The sequence below is a fragment of the Pinus tabuliformis genome, chromosome X (assembly GCF_031772625.1).
Source record: "Pinus tabuliformis cultivar Carrire ecotype Pingquan chromosome X, CPIR1, whole genome shotgun sequence".
Lineage (NCBI taxonomy): Eukaryota > Viridiplantae > Streptophyta > Pinopsida > Pinales > Pinaceae > Pinus > Pinus tabuliformis.
Window position 1 is genome coordinate 566,675,119 of NC_142308.1, and position 18,004 is coordinate 566,693,122.

General features: G+C 40.7%; 1 pseudogene; it reads left to right on the forward strand.

Annotated features, from left to right (window-relative positions):
* The first annotated feature begins 1,650 nt into the window (after nucleotides 1–1,650).
* On the forward strand, nucleotides 1,651–3,161 carry LOC149141277 (elongation factor 2 pseudogene; annotated as a pseudogene).
* Nucleotides 3,162–18,004: the final 14,843 nt, after the last annotated feature.

Here is an 18,004-nt window from a genome sequence, read left to right on the forward strand (position 1 = left end):
ATGGATTGGGGTTGTTGTATGTGAAAAAATGATTGTGAATAAAGGAATTGGACTATGTGGAGAGTTAAAAGTCAACCATAGGTAAATCACCTTTGTCGATTCATATTTTTAGCTTAAGGGTTGGCCTCTATTACAGAGTTCGTGCAACAAGGAGCCTATGGTTGGGTGGAGTGTCCCTTTTTCACAATCAATTAGTAGATACTTCCTAGAAATGTAAGTGTTCATAACTTGTGATTATGTTGCATTAATATTGTTTTGTCATGGATTATATTATTTTCCAGTTTGTTCAATTCTATTTGCAAGTTTAAGTCTGCATTTTAAATTTATGATGACCAAATGGTTTAATTATATTGTATAAGCATGTATTCTAGTGATTGCATATGTTCATTCATTAATAGTGTAGTTATCAAAACAGGAATTCAGAAATCTAAGTAACAAATTTGGAGTATAAATTGGTGGTTTCAAGAAGGGTATTGGGTAGATAACCATAATGCCTCAACCTGACTTTGCACTAATTTCTCTAGATGCTCAATGTTGACAACCTACACAATTGGATAAAGATCAAGATGATACACAAACGATCTTATAAGATGGAGATTGTCAATGCTCGATTTTAGTACCATAACTAAATAGCATGAAGAATTGGATGAATAATAGTGTGGAGATTCAACTTTTTCTAGAATTCCATTTCAAAGTTACACCACACCCAATATCAAGCAATTTTCAAACCTATCTCACAAATTATACTTCGACGTGACAAATATGTGTTCCTCTCAAACTATACTCTGATATTATCAACACCTCCAACTATAACTTTTAGAATATTGCATAAGTATCCTTAACCCTCCATTGGACAATATGATAGTCGAATCACAAAAACAAACTCTAAATGAATGGCAAAGTAATTCCTCCACTTAGTTTTAATTCAAGATATATCGATTGATCAAATCTAGGGAACAATATTAGATGCCACAATTTTGTCAATCCATTGTCCCATGGTGTTTTGAAACCCAAAGAAATCGTACTCTTTAATCTTATTCATGCTAAGTACAACTCCACAGGGTAGATTTAGTATTAAATATGCAAACCACCAATTTCCGACTTCTTCGATCTTTTTCGGGTGGAGCTTATTTTCATTGACAATTGCACCCCAACCCAAACCTTTATGTTTCATCGCCTCAACCAAATTGAACCCTTCACCCTCATATGGCAGTGGTTTCAGATCAAATTTCTTTGCGAGTATTCTTTAGAGGCGTTTCCTTTGGTTTGGTTTTTAATTTGTATTTGAGTTTTATGGACAGTGAACTGCTTCTTGGAATTTTATGTGCTAATAGGGAGTTAGTCAATTATTATTAGGATGCAAACTTGATAGTTGAATGTTTGCTTTGACCACAACTAGAGCCTTTATATGGGTAAAATATTGTGGCCAGGTGTAGGTCCAAGATTAATTTTGTTGCCATAGAAGTACATGGAATGTAATAGTTAAGTTAGTAGACTTATCATAAATCAATAGTTTGCTTAATATAAGCTTGTTACGTGTGCACACTGCTCTAATCAATGCAAATGATGACTAACTTGCTGAATTAATTTCAGAAATATGTGTTTGTGTATTTATAGGTGAAGTTTATAGTTGAGGAGCTCAAAAGGACCATGGACTTGAAGCATAATATTCGTAACATGTTTGTGATTTCCCATGTTGACCACGTATCATTCTTTGTTCCTAAAATGGTTTTATATCCTCTCCTATTCCATAACACCCATATACGATAATAGTGCATCATCACATTTGTGACATATAAAGAGAAGAGGAGAGTATTGAAAGGGTTGCAATTCTCACCCCCATTAAAGAGTATATGCTAAATTCCCATTAAATAAATATAATCTTATCCCCTTCTAGAGTATATTTTAAATCCTCATTACATCAAAATAGGCTTATCCCCTTCTAGAGTATATGTTAAATCTTCATTGCATCAAATTATAGTTCTCCCCACTTAATTCATCATTTTTTTTTGGTTGGCTTGACCCACGAAAATTTGAACCTTGAATCTCATTGTTTACATAATACTTCGTATAATGGTGATTACCAATTGAGCTGCCCCCCATGGGTTGGATTAATTCATCATTATAGTCATTACATCTACTAATTCTGATAATTGTTATGGGTATTTGCAGGGAAGTCTACTTTGACAGATTCTTTGGTGGCAACAGTTGGTATCATAACTCAAGAAGTTGCAGGGGATGTTAGAATGACTGATACTCGGGCAGATGAATTTGAACGTGGTATCACCATTAAGTCAACTAGGATGTCCTTGTATTATCAGATGACAAAAGAGTCTCTGAAAAACTTCAATAGGCAAAGAATGGGAAATGAGTATTTGATAAACTTGATTGATTCTCAAGGCACGTTGAATTTGCATCAAAGGTACTAGTGTTACAAAAGCTAGGGTTTTATATGAAGAATGAGAACAAGGACCTCATTGGGAAGGCCCTAATGAAGCGTGTTGGCTCCTTGCAGAAGTGCCCTACTTGAGATGATGATTTTCCATCTACTTTCTCCTGCCATTGCCCATAGATATTGTGTAAATAACTTGTATGAGGTGCCTCTAGATGATATCTATGTAAAAGCTATGAGGGACTATGATCCTAACAGGACAATGATGTTCTATGTGTCAAAGACGATTCTAGCTTCAGACAAATGTCAGTCTTTTTTTTCCTTTGGGAGGGTCTTTGTTGGGAGAGTGGCAAAGGGGATGAAGGTGAGAATAATGGGTCCCAACTATGTCCCTGGACAGAAGAAGGATATGTATGTCAAGAGCATTCAAAGGACAGTTATATGGATGGGGAAGAAGCATGAAACAGTTGACGATGTGCCCTGTGGAAACACCGTCGGTATATTTGGGCTATATCAGTTTATCACGAAGAATGCTACTCTCACAAATGAGGACGAAGTAGAGGCCCATCCCATCAGAGCTATGGAGTTCTTTGTCTACCCAGTTTATAGAGTTGAAGTGCAGTGTAAGGTGGCCTTTGACCATGTTGTCATGAGAAAATATCCAAATAAACACATTAGGATTTATGTTGAAGCAAGGCCTTTGCAATTAGGTCTTGCAAAGGCAATTGACGAGGGGCACATTGGCCCAAAGGATGATGTCAAGTCCTGAGGGAAAATCCTCTCTGAGGAATTTGGGTGGGACAAAGAGTTGGTGAAGAAGATATGGTGCTTTGGCCCTGAAACAACAGGACCCAACATGTGTATGAACATGTGTAGGGGAGTCCAGTAGTTGAATGAGATTAAGGATTTTGTGGTGGTTGTATTCAATTGGGCATCTAAGGAAGGAGCACTTGCAGAGGAGAACATGTGTGGGATTTGCTTTGGGTCGTACATTCAAATGTCATACACAGAGGAGGTGGTCAACGCATTCCCATATCAAGAAGGATATTCTATGTTTCTTAGCTTACTACTAAGTCAAGGCTTTTGGTGCCTATATATCTGGCTGAGATTCGGGTGCCTAAGAAAGATCTGGGTGGAATTTACAATGTGTTGAATCAAAGGAGAGGCCATGTGTTTGAGGCTGCAGAGACTTGGGACTCCAATGTTGTAACAACCTTGGTGAAAATTCCATGTAATAAAAGTTATTAAAGGCAAAAATAATAACCATGATTGATGGGACACTTATTCCAAGTTGAATGTTGGGCAAGACATGTGTGGGAGTTACTTTGAGTCGTACATTCAAATTCCATACACAGAGGAGGGGGTCAGCTCATTCCCACATCAAGAAGGATATTCTATGTTTCTTAGCTTACTACTAAGTTGAGGCTTCTAGTGCCTGTATATCTGGTTGAGATTCAGGCACCTGAGCAGGCTTTGGGTGGAATTTACAATGTGTTGAATCAAAGGAGAGGCCATGTGTTTAAGGCTGCAGAGACTTGGGACTCCACTGTTGTAAACCCATGGTCTGTGGACCATGGGATTGCATAAAAAGAGCTAAGTAAGTGAGCTTTAATTAGTTTTGAGAATGATAAGTTGTAGATGAAGTGTTGACTATAAGGAGAAAAGTCTAAGTTTCGGGTCGTAGCGTAGGTAGAGGCTCTGCAGCTGAGTGCACAGAGACCTAGGGTAGAAGTCTGCAGTTGAGTGCGTAGACCCCTGCAGTTGTGTGCGCAAGGAGGATAGAGTCTGTAATCATCTGAAGATATCAATAAAGAGAAGCATTCTACAAATTTGATGCCTTATTTCTTGTTAATGCATCTTGTCATATTGTGTATGAATTTCATTTATAATGTTTATGTGATGTGCGAATGTATGTAATTACGCTAGATAATTGAACGCAAATAAGGACATCTATTTACGTGGTGCTAACTGCGATTTTTTAATAAGATAAGTAAGACACTTAAGCCAGTTTGGGAATCTACATAGTACGTTGCCCTAACAGCGCGAAAGTACCTGAATTGCAGGTTAGGGCTGCGCGAAGGTCAATTGTACCCCTTCGTGGAGGTACTAAAAGGTGGAGTAAAGCGCTAGATAGACAGATCCCTAGAACTCAATGACCTACGCAGGAATAGAGGGAATAAGTCGACATCACGACCATCTCAGGGTGCAGAAACTTAGTTCCAGCATCCCCCCATACTGCTTCACGTGAGAATTCGGTCCGCGCTCCACGGGTTGATGCTGAAAGGGCTAATAGTGTAGGGATTTGTTTGGCTAACTAACGTTGAACCTAGGTCAGGCCCCACCAAGCCAACAAATGGTTCCGTTGTCAGGCCTGGAATTTGCATAAGAGATGTGTGATGTCATATCACTGGAATCCAACTAAGAAATAGATCAGAGACTGGTTGGATAGGAAGATCCACGAATTCATGACGCAGGAGAACAAAAACCCACAAAAGGAACAGTGGCTGGACAAGTACCTATATACAGAGATCCATGAGATCTTTTTCTGTTCCTTTCCAGTTGAGCTATACGAGTGGATCACGAAGCTAACGGATAGCCAAGGAAGGTGGAGACTTGATGGTCCTATTGTTTGGACCCCAGAGCTAGTACAGAGATTAGAAGCATCTGAGGATAAGATCGCCCGCGCTGTCGATCATTGGCTCGATCGCGTCATAGGAGGATTTGTAACTGAATTTGTGGTCGATACCTCAGTTAGCTACAATAAGGCGGAGTGACGCTTTTTCAAAGGTCTGCGAGGTAAGTGCTTGAAGTCTTTGAATACGTGGATTAAGATGTTATTGTGCAAAAAATGGGTTATGCAGCTACCTTGATGTTTGGAGCTACGCGAAATGGAAAAACTTACAGGAACAAAGGAAGAAAGGGTCTTTAATATAGCCCATTGATTTAACCTCCATTGGGTGACAAAGTGGGAGTAGCGCAGGCTTCTCCTTGAAGTGTTATTCAGTTAATAAGACAGGGATTCCCACAATTTCCACGTCCACCCACACCACCTCCAACTTCACCACCATCTCCTGCGACTTCACCCGTACCACCTCCGCCTCCATTGTAGTTCAGTATGGAAAATTCAGTGAAGCTGCCTTTGTTCAAAGGCTTGGGAAATGAGGACCTGGACCAGTTCTAGTTCGTCATGAAAGTTGTATGGGAAGCTCAGGGCGTTACAAATGATCACATGAAGAAGGAAACACTGGTTAGTGCTCTGCAGGATTGCGCGCTAACCTGGTACATCAAGTACTCTATTGATAACCCAAATGTTGGAGTGGCAGATATCCAGACCGCACTGAACAAAGAATTCAATAGGCATAAATATGAGGCACAGTTGATTGTGGGGTTCAAGGAAATTGCGATGCAACCAGGCGAGACACCTTGGGAACTAGATCAGAGATTGAAGTGTAAAATACGTGAAGCTAATATGAACTTGACAGATGGACAACACCACGAATGGTTTGTGGCTTTGCTCCTACCACACCTAAGGGTTGCGTTGTCACAACAGAAGATAACGACTCAGGTAGAGGCCTTGGAGATTGCAATGAGGCTGCAAGAAACATCGATGCAAGATCTAAATCTAGGGGTTCAGCAGATCCATGCATAGTAGAAAAATATTTTCCTTGAGATGCAAAGTTTGAAGCAGGACAGAACAGTTCAACCAGAGGTGCGTGAAGAGGTATGGTGCTTGAAATGCAAGGGTCAAGGGCATAACAAGGACCATTTCCCAGTCTTTGAAAACTATACGGTAGGAGGGGGATTGATGCCTTTGAGGTCGGAAGCTTAAGCAGGATCGAGTACGGGGCTTACATTATGGTGCACTATATGTTAGGTAGCAGGAAAACATATGACGAATAAATGTCATTTTCTACAGAAGTTTGTACAAACACCACAGTTCTGCAACTTCTGTAGGTCGGTAGGGCATGACAACTATAAAAGCTATGAGTTGATGATGGATAGAAAACTTGCCTATAGGGTTCAGGCAGAAACGCAGCCCCCTGACTAGAGCGCGAGGATGGTGCGAATATGCTTTCAAGGGCGTAGACGAGGCCAAGGCGAAAGAGGACCTGGCAGAGGCCGAGGACAGCTAATCTGCTACAATTGCGAAGGACCAACACACTACACCCGTGATTGCACTAACCCAACGCGTCCATCGTGTAAGTATTGCACTCTGTTTGATCATGAGACAGAAGACTATCCTATGTTGATAGTGATGATACGCGAGAAAGGGGCACTACCACCTTAGCTGAATTAGAACCTACAGATGATGAGGTCTGAGCCTTGCGAAGAGGATCCAAATGTGAATATAGTGCTCCGAAGAGGAATTGCAACAGGAGATGATAAGGGGAAACAACTTGAACACAGTGCATGGGTTCGCCAAGCTCTAGCGAAGGAGGTTGAATTCGATTTGGAGCATGTTAGGTTCCTATACCAATAGGTGTCATTTTTCATGATTGAATGGGAAGTGCCAAATATGTTCATCCTTTCCATCCTACAAAGGTTCCATATTTCAAAAGAGACAAAGAAAATTAAAAAATGTAAAGAGGGTATGCCTTAAAAGAATGATCAGAAGGCAAGAAAATGAATTGGTCAGAAAAAATAATAGAAATGAACCCCAAAGAAAGACCAGGAAAGTAGCCAGTCAAAATGCCACTACTACCTTATTTGCAAGTCCACAATGTGCAAGTATTGTTGTTTTCACACTTGATGGGTGGCCCAACAGTGCAATCTGGACCATGCCATGTTTAAATTGTTGTTGTAGAATAGAGAAAAAGTGCATGTCCAAACAGCTTAAGCTTGGCAGATGAGTAGCTAGGTAGAGAAATGAAGGAGCTCAACTGCTTAATCTGGGCCCTTGGAAGAGATAAGGGTACACTTAGATAGGAGGGCAGTCAAAAGAAAAGAAGATCATCAAGGTCTGCAAGTCTAAGTGCACCCATTTAGAAGGATGAAAATATGTTAGGTGTCTTAGGCTGGGTAGGTAGTTAAGGTTGCAGAAGCAAGGTTTTGATCACCTCATGTATTGTCAATCAGAGCTCCTCTCATCAACGACAGAAGTGTCAAAGCAGTTATTTTGATGGCATAACTGTGGAAGAATGTCTAATTCCCCTTCTATTCCCCCATAAATCACTCACTAACATCCCCTTGAGGACCTTGGGATCTGCCCAACCAGTCCAGTTATCACTTCATTTTTGTAAAATACTAAATCAAGCTTTGACTTTATTCAATGAAAAGAAGCCACATTTCTTGTGTAAAAATCATTTCTCCGCATTCCGTTCACTTCTTATGTCTAAGTTTCAGTCCACAAACTTAACCTCTGCCCTACTCTTTCACCTCGCAAACTCATATTAACTTCTAATTCTATTTATATAGCTCCCTAACCTATGTTCCTATTCCTATTGCTACAAAAAGCTATATAAAATTCCAAAAAATAATAAATATTCCCACCCCATGGCACTATAGCCTTATAATTCAGTCTTGGGAAATGATAGTCCATCTGGGACTATTATGAACCCTTCTGCGTCTTAACCTGGAGTTAGTTTAACCTTTGGTTAAATTAACAAACGCTGCCCACCTCTCCGTTCATCAAAATTTGTTACTACACCCTTCACGTTCATATTTTAAAGTTTGGTGTTTAAAATGTTTTATTAAAACATTAAACTCCTCTCCAGTGCATATAACACATATAACCCGCTTTCCAAAGGTTTGAGCCCCCCGCCACATAAATAAATCAATATAATGTATAGCGGGCCCCCGTACATTAACCTGTCACCAACTCCGCGCTCCGTCGGCCCTCCGATCGGCCCTCCCAGATCCAACGGCCCAGGTGGATTTCGAGGCGCCCCCGACGCACGGGAGTTAGCGTCTGATAACACGACGGTTTTACCGTCGTACAAAGGACGCGTGTCCGCCTTTTATTGCATCGGGAGGGCTCTGACACATACCGCCACCGTACAGGAGGTGGTCCGATAAAACTGCAAACCACCTTCTATCCTGTGCCACGTCGTCTCACTGGCGTCACTCCCATGTCACCTTGCCATACTGCCATGTCATCCGCCACCTGTCCTCCGCTGACGTCACTGCCATGTCACCCTGCCATACTGCCATGTCATCCGCCACCTGTCCTCCGCTGACGTCACTGCCACGTCACCCTGCCGTACCCGGGACCCGCCGATGACGTCATGCTGACGTCATCACAAAAAAGGCGCAAAGGGCGAGAATCGCGTCAAAGAATGCTTGAATCAAGAAACAGAGGCAGTTTTCGATGCGCAATTAGCACCTAGTACTAATCGCACATCGCTAAGAAAAATTACTCAAAAAGGAGAGCTGCCTATTGCTCGGCTACCTGCAAAACCCAAAAATTCACAAGAGGCAACGCTGGAAACAGAGAACTAAAGAAAAGACAGCAGGCAGAGGGAGTCAAGATATGACTACGACAATTTTATAAAAAGGCCAAGTATGCATACCAAGAGCAGGATAACAAAGTAGTGACTCAGAAAAGCACCAAGGCAACAGGCCCAAAAAACGCAAATTAAAAGCACAGCCTCAGCCGACTCAGTTGATCCCAAAAGTCTAAATTCTCTGACAGAACGGATAGCTTATACCCTAAATATCTACTGCATCATTTACTCTTTCATCTACTATTCCTCAAGAGTTGGTAAAGAAGTTATGAGTTATTAACTCATCAGCTAGATATTTTGTAATTCATTTTTTGTATATATACCGCCCCACAGAACATATTTGGGGTTGGTCGTTGGTGATTTTCTCTATAAGGCACTGCACTGTAAATTCTTAGACTTCATAATAAAATGGCCGGTGAAGTTCATGGTCCCTACACTGTCTGGATGTGAAAGTAATCAACTGTGTTATGCCACAGAATTCCTGTGTTGTTTAACGGAACAATAAGTTTTCCTAAACCATGTTTTGTCTTTTCTTTGTTTACAAAATTCACATATATGTTTCATAATCTTAGAAACAGAGAAGAAGAATAGCTCATGACTTGTTTAAATACACCCTCTGCTCAGTCCCTGTTTCTAATTATGTTTTCTTCGGAATTGGTCATAAATATGAATTCTTAATTGCTCATGTTTGCACTAATTCTCTCATTATGAATGCTTTTTAGGAATTCTTAATTGCTCCTAGATAATATTCTCACACTTTCCCTCTATGAGCATAGTGAAAGATCCTTGACTGCCTTTCATTCCCTGATTTCATGCCATCATATCTCAGATTTCAAGGATTGTTCCATAGATGCCTGTCTGGCTCTGTAGCATTACATTTTTCCATGAAACACTTTCAGCAATACACCACCATTGACTCCATTGCCCAATAGTTTAAACAGTTCTGAGACTGCATCCCAGATTTGCCTGAAATCATCATCCAACCAAATTTAGAACAAAACCTTGCGCTTCATATCTAGCCTAACATAACAAAAACAAAGTTAAATCATAAAGAGAGAGCCCTCTCTGGTTGCAGGTAGGCTAGTACCTGTAGCTAAAAGATTGGTTAGTGGTTACCTCGGTCGTATTCCCTTTGAGGAGCTTAGGGAACAACCTGAGTGATAACATCATTGGCGACTCCACTGGGGAATTTGAATAAATGTTTGTTACTACTGTCTATTTTCTAAAACTACAGATGGAGCCTGAAGTTAGCCAGATAGCCTTTGAAACTGTTTTTTCTTTGCATTTACAAGAGTAAATAAAAGCTGCTTCAGTCAATCTCCAGCCTAGTTTTAGTCTTTAAACAGCTGTCCCAAAGGCTTAATCAGTTTTCTCGTTTCAAACTCATCTGAAGGAAATTCAAGCTCCTATTTTTTATTAACTTCCTCTTTCTTCAAATTGTTCTACAAGTTTAGATCTGATCTCTGATGGTGGCCAGGGATCAGACATACCAAGGTTAAAATCATCCACCTGGTGACTCCACATCATTTTCACAATCAAGACTCCACTGGAGAAATGGACCTGAAAGAACTCTATAGAAAGATCAGTCTTTTGGTTTGGATTGTTATCCAAGACATTGTGTTCTTTCTCATTGACAAAATTTTTCAATGTATATTGTATTATAAAAATGATTTTAGATTAAATTTTTATTATCTTCCTTCCAAAAATGTAGATAAAAACTCTCCTTATACATTCGAACAAGCCAGCAAGCCACCAAAACTACTTCTCTCTCAAAATCTTTTCAGGTAGGCCTCTAATCCATGGTGATTTTGGTTTGGCTAAGATGAATGAGCAATGAACATGCAAAAAATGCCATGCTAATATGGAGTAAAAACCCTATCTTGCTGTGTCAAAATTTAAAAATGTAAATGTGATAGGGTTTCATTGAAATTTGCTGCCCAAGGTTACCCATTTTCCATTCCTCTTTTCCCATATTTTCATCACCATTTTCCTTGACATTTTTCCATGCAATCATTTGATTTCCCTATTAAAAATCATTAAAATCCCTAAACCCTACTAATTCCTAAAACCCTATGTAAATTTCCTAAACCCTACTTCCCATTAAAATCCCACAAATTATGATTGTATATGTTCCATGTTCCTTTCCTAAAATTTCCTTTCACATTTGTTTTCCCTAATCCCCTCAATGTTCCCTTTTCCCTAACATTTCCCATGTGTGTTTGTCCCCTTGGTATCAGCATTTAAACAAGTCAAAACAACAGTTCATTGGGTGCATAGTCAGCATTATTTTTCAGTCACTTACCTCCAAAACCATGTCAGAAACCGAAACAAATTATGAGCAAAGTGATGACCGTGAATCAACACCAGAGGTAGAGGTGCCAAGGAGGCATCACAGGGGTGGTAAAGGTGGTCAGCATATCTGAGAGGAGCCCACCTCTTTGGCTTATCTACAAGCTTGTCCACTTGCAGTGACATGTTTCCGATACCAATCATGTTATGAATATTGCGAGAGAATCTCCCAAATTCAACACCACAAGGAATTGGTCCGCTTGTTTGTCCTACATTTGCACAATGGGCATGTGAATCTTGCAGGAGTGGACTTCACATTGTCACCCGAGATTGTTGCTCAAGCAACAGGGATACCCAATATTGGAGAAGAGTGGAACAAGCGCCAGCAGTTGGACAGATTTCATTATGAGCCATATATCAAACCTGTATATATGAGGCACCTAACTGTTGTTTTATCCGTCAGATTCTTAAGAGATGAGTATGCACCTTTGATGAGGATCATCATTCGCTATTTCACTTGCGAGGGCAGATTTTCACGTTTATATTCGTACCATATCAATTTGTTGATGCATTTCACACGGGTACGAATGATGAACATTCCATTCTTCATGTGCCGAAATATAGAGAGGATGGTGCCCTTGGTGCAAAGAAAGAGCCCAACACAGCAACACAAGAGCATCTATCATTATGCACTGATCAAGATTGTGGTCATGCATCAATTGGCACAACAGGGTATTCCATGGGAGGATTTCATTTCTCGTGACTTGTTCACAGTGCCACAGCCACCTCCTGAGGTTGTCCGTGATGAGGGAGGGCCTTCACATCAGTTTGACATTCCAGAGCCCGAGCATGTCAGCTCCCCTCCATTTGTTACATATCAGAGAGGCCACAGGGCCTTATTTGCATCTGCACGACGAGTATTATCTTCACACCAGGTGAAAGGGGTCTCGCCTTCTTCATCAGCACAGCGAGTGTTATCTCCACCTCATGTGGAAGGGGCCTCGCTTTCGACAACAGCACAGGTACCGGAGAGAGGCAAGCAGCCCATGATGGAGGAGGGACTGTCAGGTGATCCAGACATTGACATTATTGACCTTGACATCAGTGCTCTTAGCTCAGAGCTAAAGGAGATCATCCAGCAACAAAAGGTTGAAAATCGCTTGTTGCAGCAGAAGTTGGAAATGGCAAATTGGACAATCACCTACTTAGAGCAGCGCAAAAATCAACTAGAGGATGAGCACACTCTTGATGAGTTGCGGAGGATCCATGAAGACCGCAACTTGGCTCGCAAGAGACCCGGTGATTTGACACCCATTGAGCGAGAGGCTATGCTCATCCGGGTCAATACTCATTTGGAGAAGTTTCTGGCCAAGGCAAACATGGAAAAAGACATGCTCCGACACATGAAGAATCACTATTGGGCTCGAATGCATGTGTGTAAAGCAAGAATGAAGGTACTCAAAGGACGGTTGGCCAAGGCACTAAAACGAAGAAAAAGGCCCGATCCCCTTCATATTTTGGCTGAGGCTTCCTTGAAAGAGCATGGCACTAAATGACACACCTTCAGCTCAAATTTCAGAGAATTTGGAGCAATTTTGGTCATTTTTGAATTTTTTTTTGTCAAAAAACAGGTTTTTGCCCTCAACGCGTAGCGCGCCACGCGCTACCCTGAAGATGGGCAAGTCCATTTCTCAAAAACTCAGCATTTTTGGATTTTTCATGACAAATTACACTTTCTCAGCAATTTCCAAGACATTTCATCAGGTTTTGAGCCCTCAAAAGGTCAAAAAACATGCAAAAAATGACTTTCTGCCACTTTTTGGACACACAGAAAGCAGTCTTGGGAGATTGCAATTTTGGAGGGGAAAATGGACACCAAATTGAGAAATTCCACTTGGGTTGGAAATTAGACATCCATACCTTTCCAACAAGCCTACTTTTGCCTCATTTGGATGCCGGTAAGTGCCTCAAAAGTTGGCTCAAAGGCGCGCTACGCGTAGAGAATTGGGGTGCTACGCATCAGGGAAATTTGTCAGATTTTCACCTACAGCTCAGCAAAACGCAGATTTGACTAGTTTTGAATTTTTGGAGTGATTTTTCATCCTCCTTGATGTAATTGATGTAATTTTATGATGTCATGGCACTTATTTATCTCTTCTAGAAGATTCATTCATAAAAAGTCAAAAATTTAATGAATGAATTGGTTTCCTAGCTTATAGAGGCAAGTTGTTTTGATTGCCTAGATTGTAGTGCTCAGTTTAGAATTGGTTGAAACAACTCCTAGAAGGATGAACTCGACCCCTAGAGGCAAGGAAAGGTGTTAGCTTGCCTATATTATGTATTTTCTTAGTCATTTTCATGGTTGGACTCTTGAGGGATAAGCTTCTATTGTATTACACTTTGTATCTCTGCAATTTTGGTAAAGGAAAGACCAGGGTTTTGCAGCCCTCTTTGGGATTCCTGTGGCTACTTGTGTTGATGGTGTGCTTCTCTTATGTACTTGTAAGTTTTATTATGTGTATCATTTTCTCACTTTTCCTTCTGCAAATTAGGCAAATGAAGTGATAAGGTAAAATTCATGATTGTTATGCTCTGCCTTTAAGTTTGCTTAATATCAATGTTTTCATCTGTTTAAGGAGAACTCATGGTGATTTCTTGCTCTCCTTAGCTCCTCACCAGTCATTCCTATCCACCCAAAGGCATCAAGACAGTCTCCTACCTTGCCCCAAAAAGACCTCTGCAAAAGCTGTGTCCCATCCCCGCACCCAAAATTGCTCTCCCCCTGTTTTCCACCAAAACCCTAAAAATCTGAAATCAAACCTTCTCTATCAATTTACTAGCCTAAAATCAGTGTTCTTTATTATCTCTGCCCTTTGAAGATCTTTGCCGAGATAGACCCGGAGAGAGCCCTCTCCTGTCCTCGTAGGGCTAGCTACGAGGCTAAGTGGTTTGATGTTGCCTTGGATTTTGCCTTCTTCAGCCTGAGGCCAGATTCGAGCGCTAACAAGATGATCAAAAAATCCAAGTTGGTTCCTTTCCCTTTTGTTCTGAATCATCTGAATTATTCAAAGAAAAAGAAGAACAACTGGTAGGAATCTGTCAAGTTCCATTTGAACCTGTATGTAATAAATTACAGCAGTCCTTCCAAACTCTCTATGATCCAACAGCTGACAAGTTGAATGAGGAAAGAAATCAGAATTCTTCTCCATTAACAGACCATGAAGGTCCTAATCAAGATGATAATGGTTGCAGCAGACAGGCCCTACAGTCAGTTAAAATATCATCGCAAACAACAGTTGAAAGCATGAAGGGTGGTGAAGACAAGGATGATATTTCAGTTTCATGGCATGAAAGCTATCCAGAACATTTGCACAGTTGTTTGATTCAGCTCAGGAGTAGTGCATATATTTTGCAAGATCCTTTTGTACAGTTTCTAGATTTAGCAAAGGAGATCAGGGGTTTTCTTATCTTCTCAAAGTTTAACAAAGCCAGATTTGATTGTAAGATCTCAGTTTTAAACACCATCAAATACAGGTAGCAAAGGTCACTGATGTATATAATGCTTAAGTGGTTGCACTGGTTGTTTCATTTTACCTAACCAGCAGTCAGAAAGCTGATTAGGATAAGTAGGTAGGATTTCAGTTTAGTTTGGATAGTAACTTGCTGCAGTTGAAGCCCGAAGAGAAGGCCCTAAGCTCCACAAGTGTGCTGTCATATATGCAAATAAAGCAACCCGCAACAGGAAAGTTTTAGAGAAGAGCGAAAGTTATGCAGAAGGCCATCTGACCTGTTGTTCTTGACTTTCCACAAGGGAAAGCCATCCCCAAGTGGAGCCACTGTTAGGTTCCTATACCAATAGGTGTCATTTTTCATGATTGACTGGGAAGTGCCAAATATGTTCATCCTTTCCATGCTGCAAAGGTTCCATATTTCAAAAGAGACAGAGAAAATTAAAAAATGTAAAGAAGGTATTCCTTGAAAGAATGATCAGAAGACAAGAAAATGAATTGGTCAGAAAAAATAATAGAAATGAACCCCAAAGAAAGACCAGGAAAGTGGCGAGTCAAAATGCCAGTGCTACCTTATTTGCAAGTCCACAATGTGCAAGTATTGTTGTTTTCACACCTGATGGGCGGCCCAACAGTGCAATCTGGACCATGCCATGTTTAAATTGCTGTTGTAGAATAGAGAAAAAGTGCCTGTCCAAACAGCTTAAGCTTGGCAGATGACTGGCTAGGTAGAGAAATGAAGGAGCTCAACTGCTTAATCTAGGCCCTTGGAAGAGATAAGGGTACACTTAGATAGGAGGGCAGTCAAAAGAAAAGAAGATAATCAGGGTCTGCAAGTCTAAGTGCACCCATTCAGAAGGATGAAAAAATGTTAGGTGTATTAGGTTGGGTAGGTAGTTAAGGTTGCAGAAGCAAGGTTTTGATCACCTCATGTATTGTCAATTAGAGCTCCTCTCATCAACGACAGAAGTGTCAAACCAGTTATTTTGATGGGAGAACTGTGGAAGAATGTCTAATGCCCCTTCTATTCCCCCATAAGTCACTCACTAACATCCCCTTGAGGACCTTGGGATCTGCCCAACCAGTCCTGTTATCACTTCATTTTTGTAAAATACTAAATCAAGCTTTGACTTTCTTCAATGAAAAGAAGCCACATTTCTTGTGTAAAAATCATTTCTCCGCATTCCATTCACTTCTTATGTCTAAGTTTCAGTCCATAAACTTAACCTCTGCCCTACTATTTCACCTCACAAACTCATATTAACTTCTAATTCTATTTATATAGCTCCCTAACCTATGTTCCTATCCCTATTGCTACAAAAAGCTATATAAAATTCCAAAAAATAATAAATATTCCCACCCCATGGCACTATAGCCTTATAATTCAGTCTTGGGAAATAATAGTCCATCTGGGACTATTATGAACCCTTCCACTTCTTAACCTGGAGTTAGTTTAACCTTTGGTTAAATTAACAATCACTGCCCACCTCTCCGTTCATTAAAATTTGTTACTACACCCTCACGTTCATATTTTAAAGTTTGGTGTTTAAAATGTTTTATTAAAACATTAAACTCCTCTCCAGTGCATATAACACATATAACCCACTTTCCAAAGGTTTGAACCCCCCGCCACATAAATAAATCAATATAATGTATTGCGGGCCCCCGTACATTAACCTGCTGCCAGCTCTACGCTCCGTCGGCCCTCCGATCCGCCCTCCCAGATCCAACGGCCCAGGTGGATTTCGGGGCACCCCCGACGCACGGGAGTTAGCGTCCGATAACACGGCGGTTTTGTCGTCGTACAAAGGACGTGTGTCCACCTTTTATTGCATCGGGAGGGCTCTGACACATACCGCCCTCGTATAGGAGGCGGTCCGATAAAACTGCAAACCGCCTTCTATCCTATGCCACGTCGTCTCACTGGCATCACTGCCACGTCACCTTGTCGTACTGCCATGTCATCCGCCACCTGTCCTCCGCTGACATCACTGCCACGTCACCCTGTCGTACCCGGGACCCGTCGATGACGTCATGCTAACGTCATCACAGAAAAGGCGCAAAAGGCGAGAATCGCGTCAAAGAATGCCCAAGTATGCATACCAAGAGCAGGATAACAAAGCAGTGACTCAGCAAAGCACCAGGGCCGCAGGCCCAAAAAACGCAAATTAAAAGCACAGCCTCAGCCGACTCAGTTGATCCCAAAAGTCTAAATTCTCTGATAGAACGGATAGCTTATACCCTAAATATCTATTGCATTATTTACTCTTTCATCTACTATTCCTCAAGAGTTAGTAAAGAAGTTATGAGTTATTAACTCATCAGCTAGATATTTTTTAATTCATTTTTTGTATATATACCGCCCCACAGAACATATTTGGGGTTGGTCATTGGTGATTTTCTCTATAAGGCACTGCACTGTAAATTCTCGGACTTTATAATAAAATGGCCGGTGAAGTTCATGGTCTGCACTGTCTGGATGTGAAAGTAATCAACTGTGTTATGCTACATAATTCCTGTGTCGTTTAATGGAACAATAAGTTTTCCTAAACCATGTTTTGTCTTTTCTTTGTTTACAAAATTCACATATATGTTTCATAATCTTAGAAACAGAGAAGAAGAATAGCTCAGGATTTGTTTAAATACACCCTATGCTCAATCCCTATTTCTAATTATGTTTTCTTCGAAATTGGTCATAAATATGAATTCTTAATTGCTCATGTTTGCACTAATTCTCTCATTATGAATGTTGTTTATGAATTATTAATTGCTCCTAGATAATATTCTCACACTTTCCCTCTATCAGCATAGTGAAAGATCCTTGACTGCCTTTCATTCCCTGATTTCATGCCATCATATCTCAGATTTCAAGGATTGTTCCATAGATGCTTGTCTAGCTCTGTAGCATTACATTTTTCCATGAAACACTTTCAGCAGTACACCACCATTGACTCCATTGCCCAATAGTTTAGACGGTTTTGAGACTGCATCCCAGATCTTCCTGAAATCATCATCCAACCAAATTTAGAACAAAACCCTGCACTTCATATCTAGCCTAACATAACAAAAACAAAGTTAAATCATAAAGAGAGAGCCCTCTCTGGTTGCAGGTAGGTTAGTACCTGCAGCTAAAAGATTGGTTAGTGGTTACGTCGGCCGTATTCCCTTTGAGGAGCTTAGGGAACAACCTGAGTGATAATAGAGCGTGCGCATGAAACATTCATGGAAGCAAAGAAGAGCTTCACTAAGGCCTCCACCTCAGGAAGAAAGGATAAGCCTGATCATGAGATGGACCCTTCTATGCTTACAACCTTCCTAAAGACTTGCATGAAGTTGGTACGCGATAGAAGGGCTGTGAATGGATTACAGGA